The sequence below is a fragment of the Pinus tabuliformis genome, chromosome 7 (genome assembly GCF_031772625.1).
Source record: "Pinus tabuliformis cultivar Carrire ecotype Pingquan chromosome 7, CPIR1, whole genome shotgun sequence".
NCBI lineage: Eukaryota > Viridiplantae > Streptophyta > Pinopsida > Pinales > Pinaceae > Pinus > Pinus tabuliformis.
Genome location: NC_142293.1, coordinates 96,863,839 through 96,877,846, shown reverse-complemented (window position 1 = coordinate 96,877,846; position 14,008 = coordinate 96,863,839). Strand labels below are relative to the sequence as shown.

The 14,008-nt window shown below is 36.8% G+C and overlaps 1 long non-coding RNA gene across 1 annotated transcript in view; it reads right to left on the bottom strand.

The window, feature by feature from the left end:
• The window catches only part of LOC149245448 (uncharacterized), a 29,945-nt gene extending 16,408 nt beyond the window's left edge, over positions 1 to 13,537 (bottom strand). The window contains exons 1-2 of the long non-coding RNA XR_016265547.1: positions 13,414 to 13,537; positions 8,717 to 8,811 (exon numbers count right to left, since the gene is read on the bottom strand). This is a non-coding gene — a long non-coding RNA (uncharacterized LOC149245448). The remainder of the gene's footprint in view (positions 1 to 8,716; positions 8,812 to 13,413) is intronic.
• Between the last annotated feature and the right edge of the window lie 471 nt (positions 13,538 to 14,008).

The window sequence follows — 14,008 nt, the reverse complement described above, 5'->3', positions numbered from 1 at the left end:
TAAGACTTTTCAAAGTGTGCCTCCGCCTCCTTTGAAATATCCTCTTGAGAGACCAGCAATCTACCCCCCTCACTATTAATCTCCCATATTGAGTCTTTTTCCCTCCTGCAGTTTGCAAATCTATGAAAGAATTTTGTATTTCTATCTCCTTCCTTAAGCCATAAAGCTCTGCTCTTCAACCTCCACGAAGCTTCATCGATAGCTAGCAATTCATATATTTTTTTTCCAGCTCCCTTATATGGCTACGACATTGAAGAGAGATATTATTTTCTTTAAGTTTCTCAGCAAAAATATCCAATTCCTTTTGAATCTCTCTCAAGGCTATCCTGTTATATTTTTTCTTATTTTCCTGCCATGTTTTCACCTTTTCCTTTAGAGCACGAAGATTATCTAGAATGGCTTGTGATGGGGAAAGGTTTCCCCCAGGAGGGCATGAAGACTAGGATTTTTTTACCAAGTCATTGAATTCTTCATATTCTAACCAAACTCTATTAAATTTGAACGAGACTCCCTTCTTGAACTTTCTTTTTCCCCATTGCAAGCAGATGGGTCTATGGTCAGATAAATAGCAATGAAAATATTAGAGAACAACCTACCCAAACGATCCATGCGTTTGTCATTTATCAAAAATCGGTCTAGTCTTTTTGCAAAGTAGGAGTTACCAGATCTGCCATTGTCCATGTCGGGCCCATGCTTTGTGGAAAAACATCAATCATGTTTTGATGGAGAAAAGCCCCATTGATAAGATCAGCTAGAGGATCATTCTTTTTACCCCTCCCCAAAACATCCTCACTAGACAGGGTACAATTCAAATCACCCTCGATAAGGAGAGAGTCAATTTCCAAAATTTCAGAAGCTAAAAAATGATTCCAAAAAGGAAAACGAACCTTATAGGGAGCATATATGTTTAAGACATGAATGGAGTCTGCTAAACCCCAAATCTTTGCTAAAAGGAGGATACTGCAAAGCATTGAAAAGCCACTGCCGATATCCATAGAGGATTCCATAAAACCGCTAATCCCCCCGATAATCCATTAGCATTAGTTGCAACCATATGCCAAGTGGGGAGCATACACCTGAAGTATCTAATAGTAGCAGAAGGTGCATGCATAGTTTCCTGAATGAGAATGATATTGGATTGGGATGATATAAATGAATCCTTCAGGGCTACAAATTTGAGGTCTGCCCTTAGACCCCTGATGTTCATTGATATAATGTGAATCATGATGGACCATCTTTGGCCATTCTTGCTCCAAGGGGCCATTTTTCATAAAGGTCAATAATTGGGATGTCAACCAGTGTGTGGTCCATATCCGAATTTTCCTTCCTACCATGAAAATGCTGAGATCCCCTATTCTGCTTCCTTCTTACTATTATATTGCATGTCGAATTAGGACTGATATGGGGAGAAGAGGCCGAACCTGGTTTGTGGATTGTGAGAGGGTAAAGTTCCAGGGATTTCTTCTTCAGGAGAAAATCCAGGTCACTTCCTACAGAATTTGTAGGAGAGATAACCAGAGAATTTGGAGGAGTCACTGATATACAAGGATTTTTCCATTTTGAAACTTGAGGAATTTCCGGAAGATATGGTTCCTTCCTTTTCGATAGATAGTTAACTGGGGAAGGTGTGGATGATGGAACATATGTTATGTGGGACAATGAAGGAAAGTTTGCCATGGGATGAGGAATTGGGGTGGGTTGAGGGACTTCTTTTCATGAAAAAGGTTCTGGAGGATATGATAGATTAATAGGATTCTTCTCTTTCCCATGGGAGGAAGACGATTTACGATGAGAAGGGGAACCAGAGGGAGTGTATTTTGGAGAGGGACCTCCAGCCTTCATTAATGAAGATCTAAGAGGAGAAGAAGATTTAAACATACCTGAAGTGGAAGACCTCCAATACGATTTCTTTATTTCCCTTGCAGCTTCCCATTGCTTTCCTTTTGAGAAATTTGAATGATCTTTTGTTTGAATTTTCTTTCCATTATGCCTATCCTGCCTGCTGAATGGACAATTCTCATTCAAGTGATCAATTTTATGACAGAATGAGCACCGAAATGCTACCCCCCAAAAATCAAGTCTCTGACAAACATATAATTCCCCCCAAAGTAATTCAATATGGTCAGAAAGCCCTCGCGATATTCTTTCTCTATCAGTGTCCATGCTACGCTCTTATCTTTTGCTCCCAGACACTTCGGGTCCACATAGACAAATTTGCCTATCGCGTTCCCGATATCAGTCAGAGTTTCTCTTTGCCATAATTCAATTGGCAATCCCAGGAGTTTAACCCAAATCAGATTGTTAGTTGGAGTGTTTTTGAGAGGGTTATATCCTATGTACCAACGATGAAGCGCTAAAAAGCTTTTTCCATGTACCTAAGGAATTTGATGAATAATATCCAAGTCTTTCTCACTGAGGAAGTGGAAACTATACCAGTTCTTCATTAATCTGACAATAGTGGGAATATATCCCAGAAGGGATTTCCATCTTTTCCCCAGCAATGACCCCATCTATGCATCCTCCATATCCGAAAAGTACCATCGACCTGCTAGTGCTCTTTTTTGTGAACTTGTAATTCGATCAGACAGGAAAAAACCATCAAGATTGCATGCTGAAGGCAACGAGATGGTATTAATAGGATGTTGTTTCTGCCTACGCCGGGGAAGTTCATATTCACCACCCTTGATATCACGTGCTACCTGAGAGGTTGGTGAAATAATAGATTTGGCTAATACCGACTGCCACCTCCCCTGGCGGAAAATACCGTCATGAGCCTTTTCTGCTTCGATGGTGGCCCGCACTAACGCTGACGAGGTCGACACATCGGAAAAATACTCCATTCTACCGCGTGATGACTGAGGGTATGACAACAATACAAACAGTTGCGTCATGTTCGAAAGGTGAAACAACAATTCATACACAGAAAGCAAGAGAGGTTTGCAGACAAGTACACTAGCCTTATCTGTGTAAACATTTGAAAGATATAAAATTGATCTTTCAAAAGGGGAAACTGGAAAAATCTACGAAACACCTTATGGTAAAATCACCCTAAAAGGATAAAAGTCAGTCAGATAGTACATTATCTGACTAATGACCATATGTTCCTTAATTGCGATAATGCATATGTGGATAGAAGGAGATAGATGTTGAAAGAACGACAGTGGGTGAAACATGCCACCCAAGCCCGTCGTCCTATCAGCCACGATCTAGGACCTTCCTCTTGCCTAACCCCTAGACACAAACTACCAGTAAGGAAAGGATAGTCACCGGAAAGACCCATAAACCCGAACTGAACCAGAGAGCCGAGCATGGACCGGAGCTCAAACAAAACTTTCCAAAACAGAAGACCAAAAATAAAATTGAACCAGAGCGCCGAGCATAGACCAAAGCTGAAACAAGCTTTCCAAAAACAGATGTCCAAAAATAAACAGAGAATCTATGGGCTTGATTGGAGAGGGCTCAGGAGGAGACCAGTCATATAAATACAGTCTAATTTTTAAAAAATATTTAAACAGTAGCACATACACCCGTTGCACCTACACCACCACCCTCCTATTCTGCATCCAAAATCTAGACAAGGTCAAGATACAAAACATATTTTTGAAAAATTTATGCAAGGGATTTTTAATGAAACGATATCATTTACTGTAATCTTTAGACGGGTAATAAGCAGTTCTACCAGGAATATAGACATTTTACTACAAGACTATGTTGAATCCAAGAACAGTAAGATGAGCAGGTAGAGACTACACCAAATCTTGAATATCTAGAAGCAAGATGTAAAACTAATACCATAAATAGACACTTTTCATATCTCATTTGTTTCGTGGGAAGTCCCTAGAGAAGATCAACTCCTGTACCGCTGTAGCCTCCCAAACTTGAACCAGACAGCTCTGAAACCTCTCTCACAGACACAGGGGCATGCAATTTTCAACGGGACAGAAAGACCAAGGATTATCCAGATACAGTGGTTAGTTGGACTGTTCAGAGGGAAAACCTCCTACCAGAGGAGGGAGATGTAAGAAAAAGACAAGGGTCGAAAAAAAAACGAAACCATTGACAGAAGAATCACGGTATTGTTTTGTTTCCTGACTCGTGTCCCGGAAACAGACGTGTGGAACAGTAAAATCAGCCCTGGTAAATTAATTTACTCTGTCGTTCACATGCCAGAAGCGTTATCAAGGCATACGACAGGAAGGTGGCATACCTGGAAATGACGGTTCGGATCGTCGGGAAAAATAACATATCAGAGGAACAATAAATGTTCGCTCGACTTTAGATCAGTGGAGAAGAGACCTAGATGATGCAGAGGAGTCCATTTGTCCCTTGAAACAGTAAAAGCCCTAGTCCACACATGCCATATTAATTTACTTGAACTCGGGAACACAAATAGACAAAATGGTGGGGGCCGAGTTCATAGACACATGAGAGAGAGTTCAATTCATTGGAGCGTGCATACAATGATCACATGCTTCATTGATGGAGGACTCCATGTAGAGGACGAGAAGATCACTCCATTAATTTGCTTATCAAATTTCATCCTTAGTCCTCGCTAAGGCTGCAGGGGTTATGACCGGTAATTGGCCCTCAATAAATAGGGATGCCCTGCTATTATTGAGGTGTTATGCCTTCAATAAGTGAGAATGTATTGTTATGGTTGAATATTTAGCTTTTATTTGTCTTGTGCATATTAAATGATATTTCTCATTATAAAATGTAATTGTTAAGTGAGTTGTTTGATGGTTAAGTAGTTGGATTCTAGAGATTTAATCCAACTAAAATAGTTTTTAGTTTAGTGTTTGATTGGCATAATTTATCAATTAGTTGATTGTGTGGTTAAGATAGTTTTTCAATCTTAGACCCATACATACTTGATGTATTTATATGTGTGTTTAACATAATGCAAAATGATTTTTTTGTGTGCAAATATTTTTATAAATCTAGATTAAAGTTGTTAAACTTCAAGATTTTGGGTGCCCCAGAAATTTTTGATGGTGTTGAATTTATTGCCGCTTTCAAAAACATGATTTAAACATTGCTCAGGCAAGATTTTTTGAAATTGTTTTGGCCGAATTCAGGCCAAAAATGGCAGTCCAGACAATTCCTCCTAGACTTGTCCCTTTCTATCTATATTAAATTTAAGATGAAAGAGATTTCTTACCACAAGGAGCTTATTTTCATATATGATGTAAAATTAAGGTGAACTAGATATAGTGGTGTTATAAATGTATAGTTTCTAGAGAAAGGAATAAATAGGACTCATCAATTTCTGGTTTTAGTTTTAATCTTTATGTGAGTGTAACATTGGCGCAAAGAGCTTATTTTTATATATAATGTAAAATTAAGGTGAACTAGATGTAGTGGTGTTATAAATGTGTAGTTTCTAGAGAAAGGAATAAATAGGACTCATCAATTTCTGGTTTTAGTTTTAATCTTTATGTGAGTGTAACATTGGAGAGCGAGATAAAAAAGGTGGGAGGATTAAATGTATTTTTACTATTTAATTTTAAAAGTTAGATTTCAATTCCAAAATATACATATCTATGAATTTAGTAAGAAAAAAAAGTAAAATCTATCTTTATTTTAAATAATACACAAACAAGTTCACATTCAACATATCTCAAAAGAGCAGCATGGGTTTCTAAGTGGCAGAAACATTTTAGAAGCAGCGGCTATCGCTCAGGAAGCTTTACATTCAATGCAAACCAAAAAAATTGGAGCTGCCATCCTTAAAATCGATCTTAAAAAAGCCTACGACTACTTAGATTAGAGCTATATGAGATGTTTACTTATAAAAATCGGGCTAAACGACCTGTGCACTAAATGGATCATGGCTTGTGTGGAAGGGTTCAACTTCGCCATTCTCATAAATGGATATCCCACATCCTTCTTCTTAGCTGAAAGAGGTCTACGACAGGGATGCTCCCTGTCACCTCTCTTATTCATCATAGTCATGGATACTCTTAGTCTACATCTGAAAAGAGCAGTTGCTGTTGGAAATATCGGCTCGTTGTCCATTTCCAGAGATAACTCTTTTACACACAAGCTTTTCGTGGATGATGTCCTACTATTTGCTTTACTATGTAGACAATCTTGGCTCATTATGCATGAGATATTAAAATCATTTCAAAGGGCCACAATGTTATTTATAAACGAAGGGAAATCCTCCTTTCATTTCGGTAATGTTAATTTGGACGAGATGGAATATCTATCACAGTTATATAACATCTAGGCAGTTTCCATCAAAGAGGGTATCAAATATCTGGGATACCATCTTAAGCCCACGGGTTACAACATTTCTGACTGGTCATGGATCATTAACAGATTTTACAAGAGAATATCGGGGTGGGAATTTAAATGTTTATCCTTAGCTGGCAGAATGATACTCTCTCAGTCGACTCTAGCACAGATTTCTATTTATTGGGCACATCCGTTTTACATTCCTTCAACTATCATTAAAAAATTAAACTGTCTAATGGCTACCTTCATCTGGGGAGGATGCAAGGATAAGAAGAAATACCATCTTACTAAACTGGAAAAATCCTCCCTCCCCAAAAAAATGGGAGGTTGGAGCTAATGAATCTTCGTCTGTTCGGCTTGGCACTATTATGCAAATCATTTTGGAGAGCGGTCTTTGAGGAAAGCCTATGGAGTCAAGCTATCAGAATGAAATATATGGGGAACAAGGATATATATTATTGGTATAGGAACAGATTTATGTGGCCCTCACAAGGATCGGCGATCTGGAGAAGTTTTCAAAAGATCCTCCCTTTCTTCATCAGGAATATAATTTGGAAACTGCATACAGGAAACAACATTCTTATAGGATCGGATGCAATCATGGGGGTAGAGATGGATTCATCGATTTCTCCACAACTTCTCACGCTCCTTCACCAAAAAGGCCTCTTCTACTGGGCACAAGTAATAAAAGAATGGAAGGGGGCTATTCCTCTATGGAAATCGAATAGAGAGCTGGGCTTGGGAGGTACAATGGTTGTCCAATGGGACAAGATTATTTGGACTATGAAAAATGCTGGAATTTTCAAAACAGAGGACAGAGATAGGATTGTTTGGCAGGTTAAGAGAGGCCGAACCAATGTGTTAGTGAGAGACATATATCTATCCTTGATAGAACAACGAAGAGAAATCTCTCAGAAACTTTTTCCATACTCTTTATGGAAGACCGACTGTCCACTAAAAATAATACTGTTTTCGTGGCTAGTTTACTATAACAAAAATCTAACATGGGCAAATTTACAGAAAAGAAACTGGCATGGACCAGCCATATGCATAATCTGCCTATCTAATACAGAAGATAACATGCACATTTTCTTAAATTGTCCACTATCTCAGAATTTATGGAAGCAGATGGCATCTTATTTTGGTTTTCCTGAAACTTCTCACCCCTCCATAACAGATGCATATGAATGGTGGGGTTCTCAGAAAACAATTTGGCGTCCCATTCGGCTAATAGTCAACTGGTTCATATGGAAGTGGAGAAATAAAAGGATCTTCCAAAACAGTACGGAGGAATTTGGGCATATTTTTGATAAGGTTACCCCCTTCTATTATTCAATTCTCCCAAACATTCCTCAACAGATGAAGCATCAAAAAACAGCCTTAGACTCACATCTGCTACTCTTCCCACGGGCACATTTTGATGGTGCTGCAAAAGAAGGCAAATGCGCATGTGGTGTTTATATCGGTATATCAAGTGAGCTTCAATACTTCATGTTTTGGAATGGTGGCAATGGAACAAATAACAAAGCCGAGGCCATGGCTTTACATGGTCTGCTTCTCTTCTGCATATTCATGGACATCGGCCCCTATCAATATCTATGGTGACTCCAAAATAATCATAGATCACATGAAGGGAAATCAAACCATAAAAAATGACAGCCTTTCTGGATGGCTAGGCAGGATCAATTCTCTATGGAAGCCTCCACTATTCCCTATCACACATATTAAACGGGGACAAAACGAACATGCGGATGAACTCTCACAAAAGGGTATGCAGTCTCCTTATGGTAAGTGGCATCTGAGCATCTCTGTAGAATCTACAACATACGTCACCCTGCCTTTCTCTACGCCGGGTTTTTAAAGTGGACAAGGTGTGGTATGCTTCATGCTCCTATTTTCAGGATTAAATGTTTTTATTTGACCAGGTATTGCCATAATTTTGAACTGATGTATACTTTCCCATGTTGATAAAACTCTATACTGACCTCATACTTGTCTTATGAGCAAAAATGATGTAAAACTGAAAATATTTTCTGATTAGGATACTATGCTGGAGATATAATCTTGCTCATATGTATATACTGGTCTTTTTTGAATATAATAGAAATACCATACAACTTTTTCTTCTGAAAAAAAGGAAAAAAGAAAAAGAAAAAGAAAAAAAAAGATGTAAATAAATATATAATTTTGGAAAATAAAATAAATAAAAGAAAACACAATTCATCTTTTTTTTCTTTAATTGAACACTTAAATACAACATCAATTTCATGTTAGGTAAAGATTTAAATGAGTATATCACTCTGAAAAATAAAAAAAATAAAAGAACACAATTCATTTTTTTTTTCACAATTAAATAAGTAAATAAAAATTAGAAAAATGTAGAAAATGACATCTATAATAATATATAATAAAGATTTTAAACCAGAGGAAGCAAAAGAAATATGTGTACCCTAAACAAAAAGGAGTAAAATGTAACCTGCCATGTATCTTCAAAATGTTGCTTGATGCTGTGATGTACGATCCTCATTTAATCAAACAACCATGAGATTAATGAGGTGCAACTGAAAACACCTGATCCAAAAAAGTACAATCAAATCATATATAACATAAGCAATAACTATGCCAAATGAGCACCATGAACAAAAGAAAACAAAAGTCATTTACTTTCTAAACATTACACTACGAAGGAACACACAAATAATCTTGTAAATAAGAGAGCAATAAAAGCAAAGATATCAAGCAAGTATACTTTGAAGAATTGAGTGCACGTGCCGTAAAGGAGTCGAGCGTATCTTGTAATACGCACTTGAAATGCTGCATGATGGCTAGACGAGGGAAATCACAACAATGGATACGAGACCATTATCAACGGAAATACCAAGACTTATGCCTAACACACAAGTGTATATGATAACACGGTGGTAACACTAACACAAATAGAAATTTAATTTGATTTAAATATCTGAATTGGAGTTTCTCATTAATGAATAAATTTTTAATAATTATTTAGCTATTAAGGAAATTAATAATTAAAGTTATTAAGGTTTAATAATAAGTTTTTGATAATTATTTAGTTAGTAAAGAAATTAATGATTAATAATTATTAAGGTGAGTTTGTTTAAATAATTTAAGGTTATAATTTAATGGTTATGTGTGGAGATGTAGTCTTCCCCAATTTTGCAGTGCAATACCATATAAGACTATGTATATTTGAAAGAACCCTTGAATCCAAGTAAGACTATTGTTTTAGTTAAAAATAATAAAATTAAAATAAGATAATTCTATTCATCTAAATGATTTATAGAAATCAATGTTATTATAAGAATTTAAACTTTATTATTTTTTAGAAAATATTTCTTAAATTTATTTATAGATTTAAAAATATATTTAAAATAACATAAAAATAACCAATATATATTTCTATTTCATTTCACAGTGGATTTTCTGTGATTGTTGTCCTTAATTAAAAAGTGTAAGATATTGTTGTTTTGAGATGGTAACCTAATAACAAGTTTGATTGATTTTTTTCCATAAGAAAAAGCAGTACGGTATTTATATTATGTTCAAAAACAGTTTTGTATTTACAGAGATGTAGCGAGATTTTATCTCGGAAATGCATTCTGTTCTGAAAGTATTTTCTTTTATACATTTTTTATTGTTGATATTCAAAATTTTTGGACTACATAGAGATCATTTCATCATAGAAATATTTAAAAGACTTCTAAAAATATGGAGATACCTGGCCATGTGACGTATATTCCAGAAAAAAAGAGCTTGTAGCATACCAGATTTATGTCGACCTTATATACCGGGCATAGAGAAACGCTGAATGTCATATGTAGAGGATTGATTCTATAGAGATACTCAGTTGCCACTTACCTTATGGAGACTGCATTCCCTTCTTTGAAAGATCATCCGCTTGCTCAATTTGCTTCTGTTTTATATGTGAGATAGGGAATATATCAAGATAGGGAATATATCAGGCTTTCATAGAGATGTAATCCTGCCCAGCCATCCTGTAAGGCTATCATTTTTATACTATGTTTGCCTTTCACGTGATCTATGATTATTTTAGAGTCACCATATACATTGATAAGGCCGATGTCCATGAATGTGCAGAATAGAAGCAGACCATGCAAGGCCATGGCCTGTTAGTGAAGAAAAAATGTAAAAATATTCTTGTTACTAAATTGAAATTGAAATTCATATTCTATAGTTCACTTAAAGTGAAGTAGATTCACATGAAAATTATTTAATCAAGGAATGAATAAGAGCATCATTGTACTCCAATAAACACCCAGCCCACCCGAAACATGTCAGTCGATTGGTATCGGATTCTGGGACTGATTCAAATCTAACCAATATCAGCCATCCCTAAACCGTCCATGAAAAGGAAAACAGCTATGATGAGTAGTTTTCATTGATAAAGAAAAATATATCGGAAGAGAAAGCTATGCATCATTTTAAAATTCTGCAGAAGATAGGATAACTAACCTTCATAAATTGTCCAACTCGTAGTGAATAGCCCTTCAAAGTTGTAAACGTCAACGTCTGAACAGCAGCCAGATTTGTTTTAAGAGGGCCCACCCTAGAAGTCTTGGTTCCACAGTCACAGTGGGAATCTCAGTGTACGCCAAGTAGAACTTTGCTTAAGCAAAGAATCTATCTACCCATTGGCAACTTCACTCAGAATACGCGTGGTGGGGCCGTTGGTTAGCGCGTGAGTATGATAGCTTATCTGAAAAATCTCGAGGTTGAGAGTTCGAGTTTCTCTTACCTCGTTATCTCTTAGCCCCACAGGCTTTGTGGACCAATCCTGTGCTGGATTTTAGGTATTTATAGTTTTTGTAGTCTAATCTTGGGCAGGATTATATATGCTTGAGAACTGCTTTAGGCATGATTGAAAGGTTTGGTCCCTACAAGTTTTGTGGTCTAATCCATGCCTGAAAACTGCTCCAAGCATAATTTCAATCATCCAATCCTAATCTGGTCACGATTATATATGCTTGAGAACTGCTTTAGACATGATTGAAAGGTTTGGTCCCCACAAATTTTGTGGTCCAATCCATGCCTGAAAACTGCTCCAAGCATAATTTCAATCAACCAATCCTAAGCTGGTCACTCTTGTTCACTCACTAATAGATTCAATGTTTAACTCATCAAATCGGGCCTAGGATAATCCTGGGCAAGACTATATATGCTTGAGAACTGCTTCAGCCATGATTGAAAAATTTGGTCCCCACTATGGTCCAATCCATGCCCGTAAACTGCTCCAAACATAATTTCAATCATCGAATCCTAAACTGGTCCAATCCATACCTGAAAACTGCTCCAAGCATAATTTCAATCATCCAATCCTAAGCTCGACTAAAACTCTTTTCTCACTAATAAACATTGCCATTCAATTTTTAACCCATCAAATCGCCTTCAAAAAGATCATGATCAGTCAGACACAGAGATAGATCTCATGGACCATGATAACTCAGACGCAGGAGCTAGATCCCATGGACTTCGACACATGTGAAAGTTTCTCAGCTTTGTCATCAGATTCTTCACAACATGCAATATGTGGGAAGGCATCTGGTGCCGAAAGAAGTCAGATATGGCAATGTTTAACCCATCAAATCGCCTTCAAAAAGATTATGACCAGTCAGACACATAGATAGATCTCATGGACTATGATAACTCAGACGCAACAGCTAGATCCCATGGACTTCGAGACATGGTGAAAGTTTCTCAGCTTTGTCATCAGATTCTTCACAACATGCAATATGTGGGAAGGCATCTGGTGCCCAAGGAAGTCAGATATCTCCTTCTTCAGCTGATGGATTTGATAGATTTGGACCGATGGGACCAAATCTGAGACCTGTCATGAGATACTTCAAATCAATGAATATGTAAGAAAGGCATCTGGTACGCAGGCAAGTAAGAGATCTCTTTCCCAGGGGGTGACTTCGAGAGGCATATCTGACCTTAATAAAACTGCTGGCTATTTCAGACCTCTTTTCCCATTCTGCGTCCTTCATGAGGGTGTGATGGCCTTCATGAAGTGCTCATCTTTGGCCTTCTGTAGATTTCACAACAAGATTACAGAAATTTTTGAATAAAGCCTCTGAGCAGCGCATCTAATTTACAGCATGAGCTATTGCAATCAAATTGATCAGGAATTATTTTTTCCACTTCTTTTTATAGGGCCATCTTTAACATGTTTGTTTCCTTAACCTTAATTCAATTGTACATTCGGGTTATCAGAGGCCCAGCCACAAAGTCAACGTTTAGCTTTCGGGTAATCAGAGCCCCAGCCACAAATTCAACGTTTAACTTTACGACAACCCTAATATACAATCGAATTAAACTCAAGTTTCCTGGCTTCTGTTTTCGGTTCTTTCCTTAATGTCTCTCTTTATAAAGAGGGAAACCAGAATTTGTTTACAGAAAGAACAAATCATATATAAGGCGAGACTTGTTTTCGCAGACAAGAAAAGGAAATTTCTCCGTAGCTTCAATGAATGTATATTGAAAGAGCAAATCATACGAGATGAAAGTTTAGAATAGTGGTAGACAGATGACAGGTTGCTTCTTCACTGTTTTTATGGAGAGGAAAACGAAATTTCTCAGGACCTTCAATGGATGTACATCGAAAGAAAAAATCATATGAGAAGACTCAAGAGACTTCACAATAGTTGCTTTCCTACAATGGGTTAGCATAATGTAAAAGCATAGCATAATGTAAAAGCAATCACATACAGAAACATTAGGAAAATCTCAATTCTAGAGATTAAAAAAAAAAACATACAACTCAGTCCAATAGAATTCTATTAGTTTTTGGTTAAAACTCAGCTTAATGGCTTTGCTCAACTCTTGGTTGGTCTTTTATAGGCTTCATTCCAACCAAATACAATTGGCATAATACCATGCTCACAAAACCATCTACTTGAAACCACTTACTGTAAACTATCATTCCGGAGTCAAAATTTAACCTAAATTTTTTTAAAGAGAAGAAAAAGAAATTTCTCTGAACCTTCTATGAATGTATATAGAAAGAGCAAATCGTACGAGACGAAGCTTCACTAGACAAATGGTACATTGCTTCCACTTACTGTAAACTATCATTCCGGAGTCAAAATTTAACCTAAATTTTTTTAAAGAGAAGAAAAAGAAATTTCTCTGAACCTTCTATGAATGTATATAGAAAGAGCAAATCATACGAGACGAAGCTTCACTAGACAAATGGTACATTGCTTCTTTCTTGGTTAGGTCTCGCCGTCCCCAGTGTCCAGCATCAGCTTAAAGTAAGTCAAATGGGTTGTTAAACCATCAGTATATGGATAATATTAAAATGAAATAAGTGGGTCCACACGGTATTGGAATATGTTGTTCACGCGGTATGGTATCAGATACATATCAATGACGAGTTGACATTGTCCACGCAAGAGTAACACACACGCTTTCCATATATTATATATAAAAGAAGGGCCTTCATATGGAAATGTTCTAGTGCTTTTCAGTTTAAACAGATCGGTTTGCGAATGATGAATTGCGGGGGGTGGAAGAGCAATTGTGCAGGTGGAGGAACTACTACGAGAGATTGAATGAAGTGGGCAGATTTCAAAACATATCCACTTGTTAAATTCACTCGTTTTCACTTCTCTCTCACCTATTTTCACAGTTTTAAGCAAAGATTTTGACGGGTTCATAAAATTTTAAATTTATTTGATGGGAAAATCACTCCATTAATTTGTTCATCAAATTCCATTCTTAGTTTTCA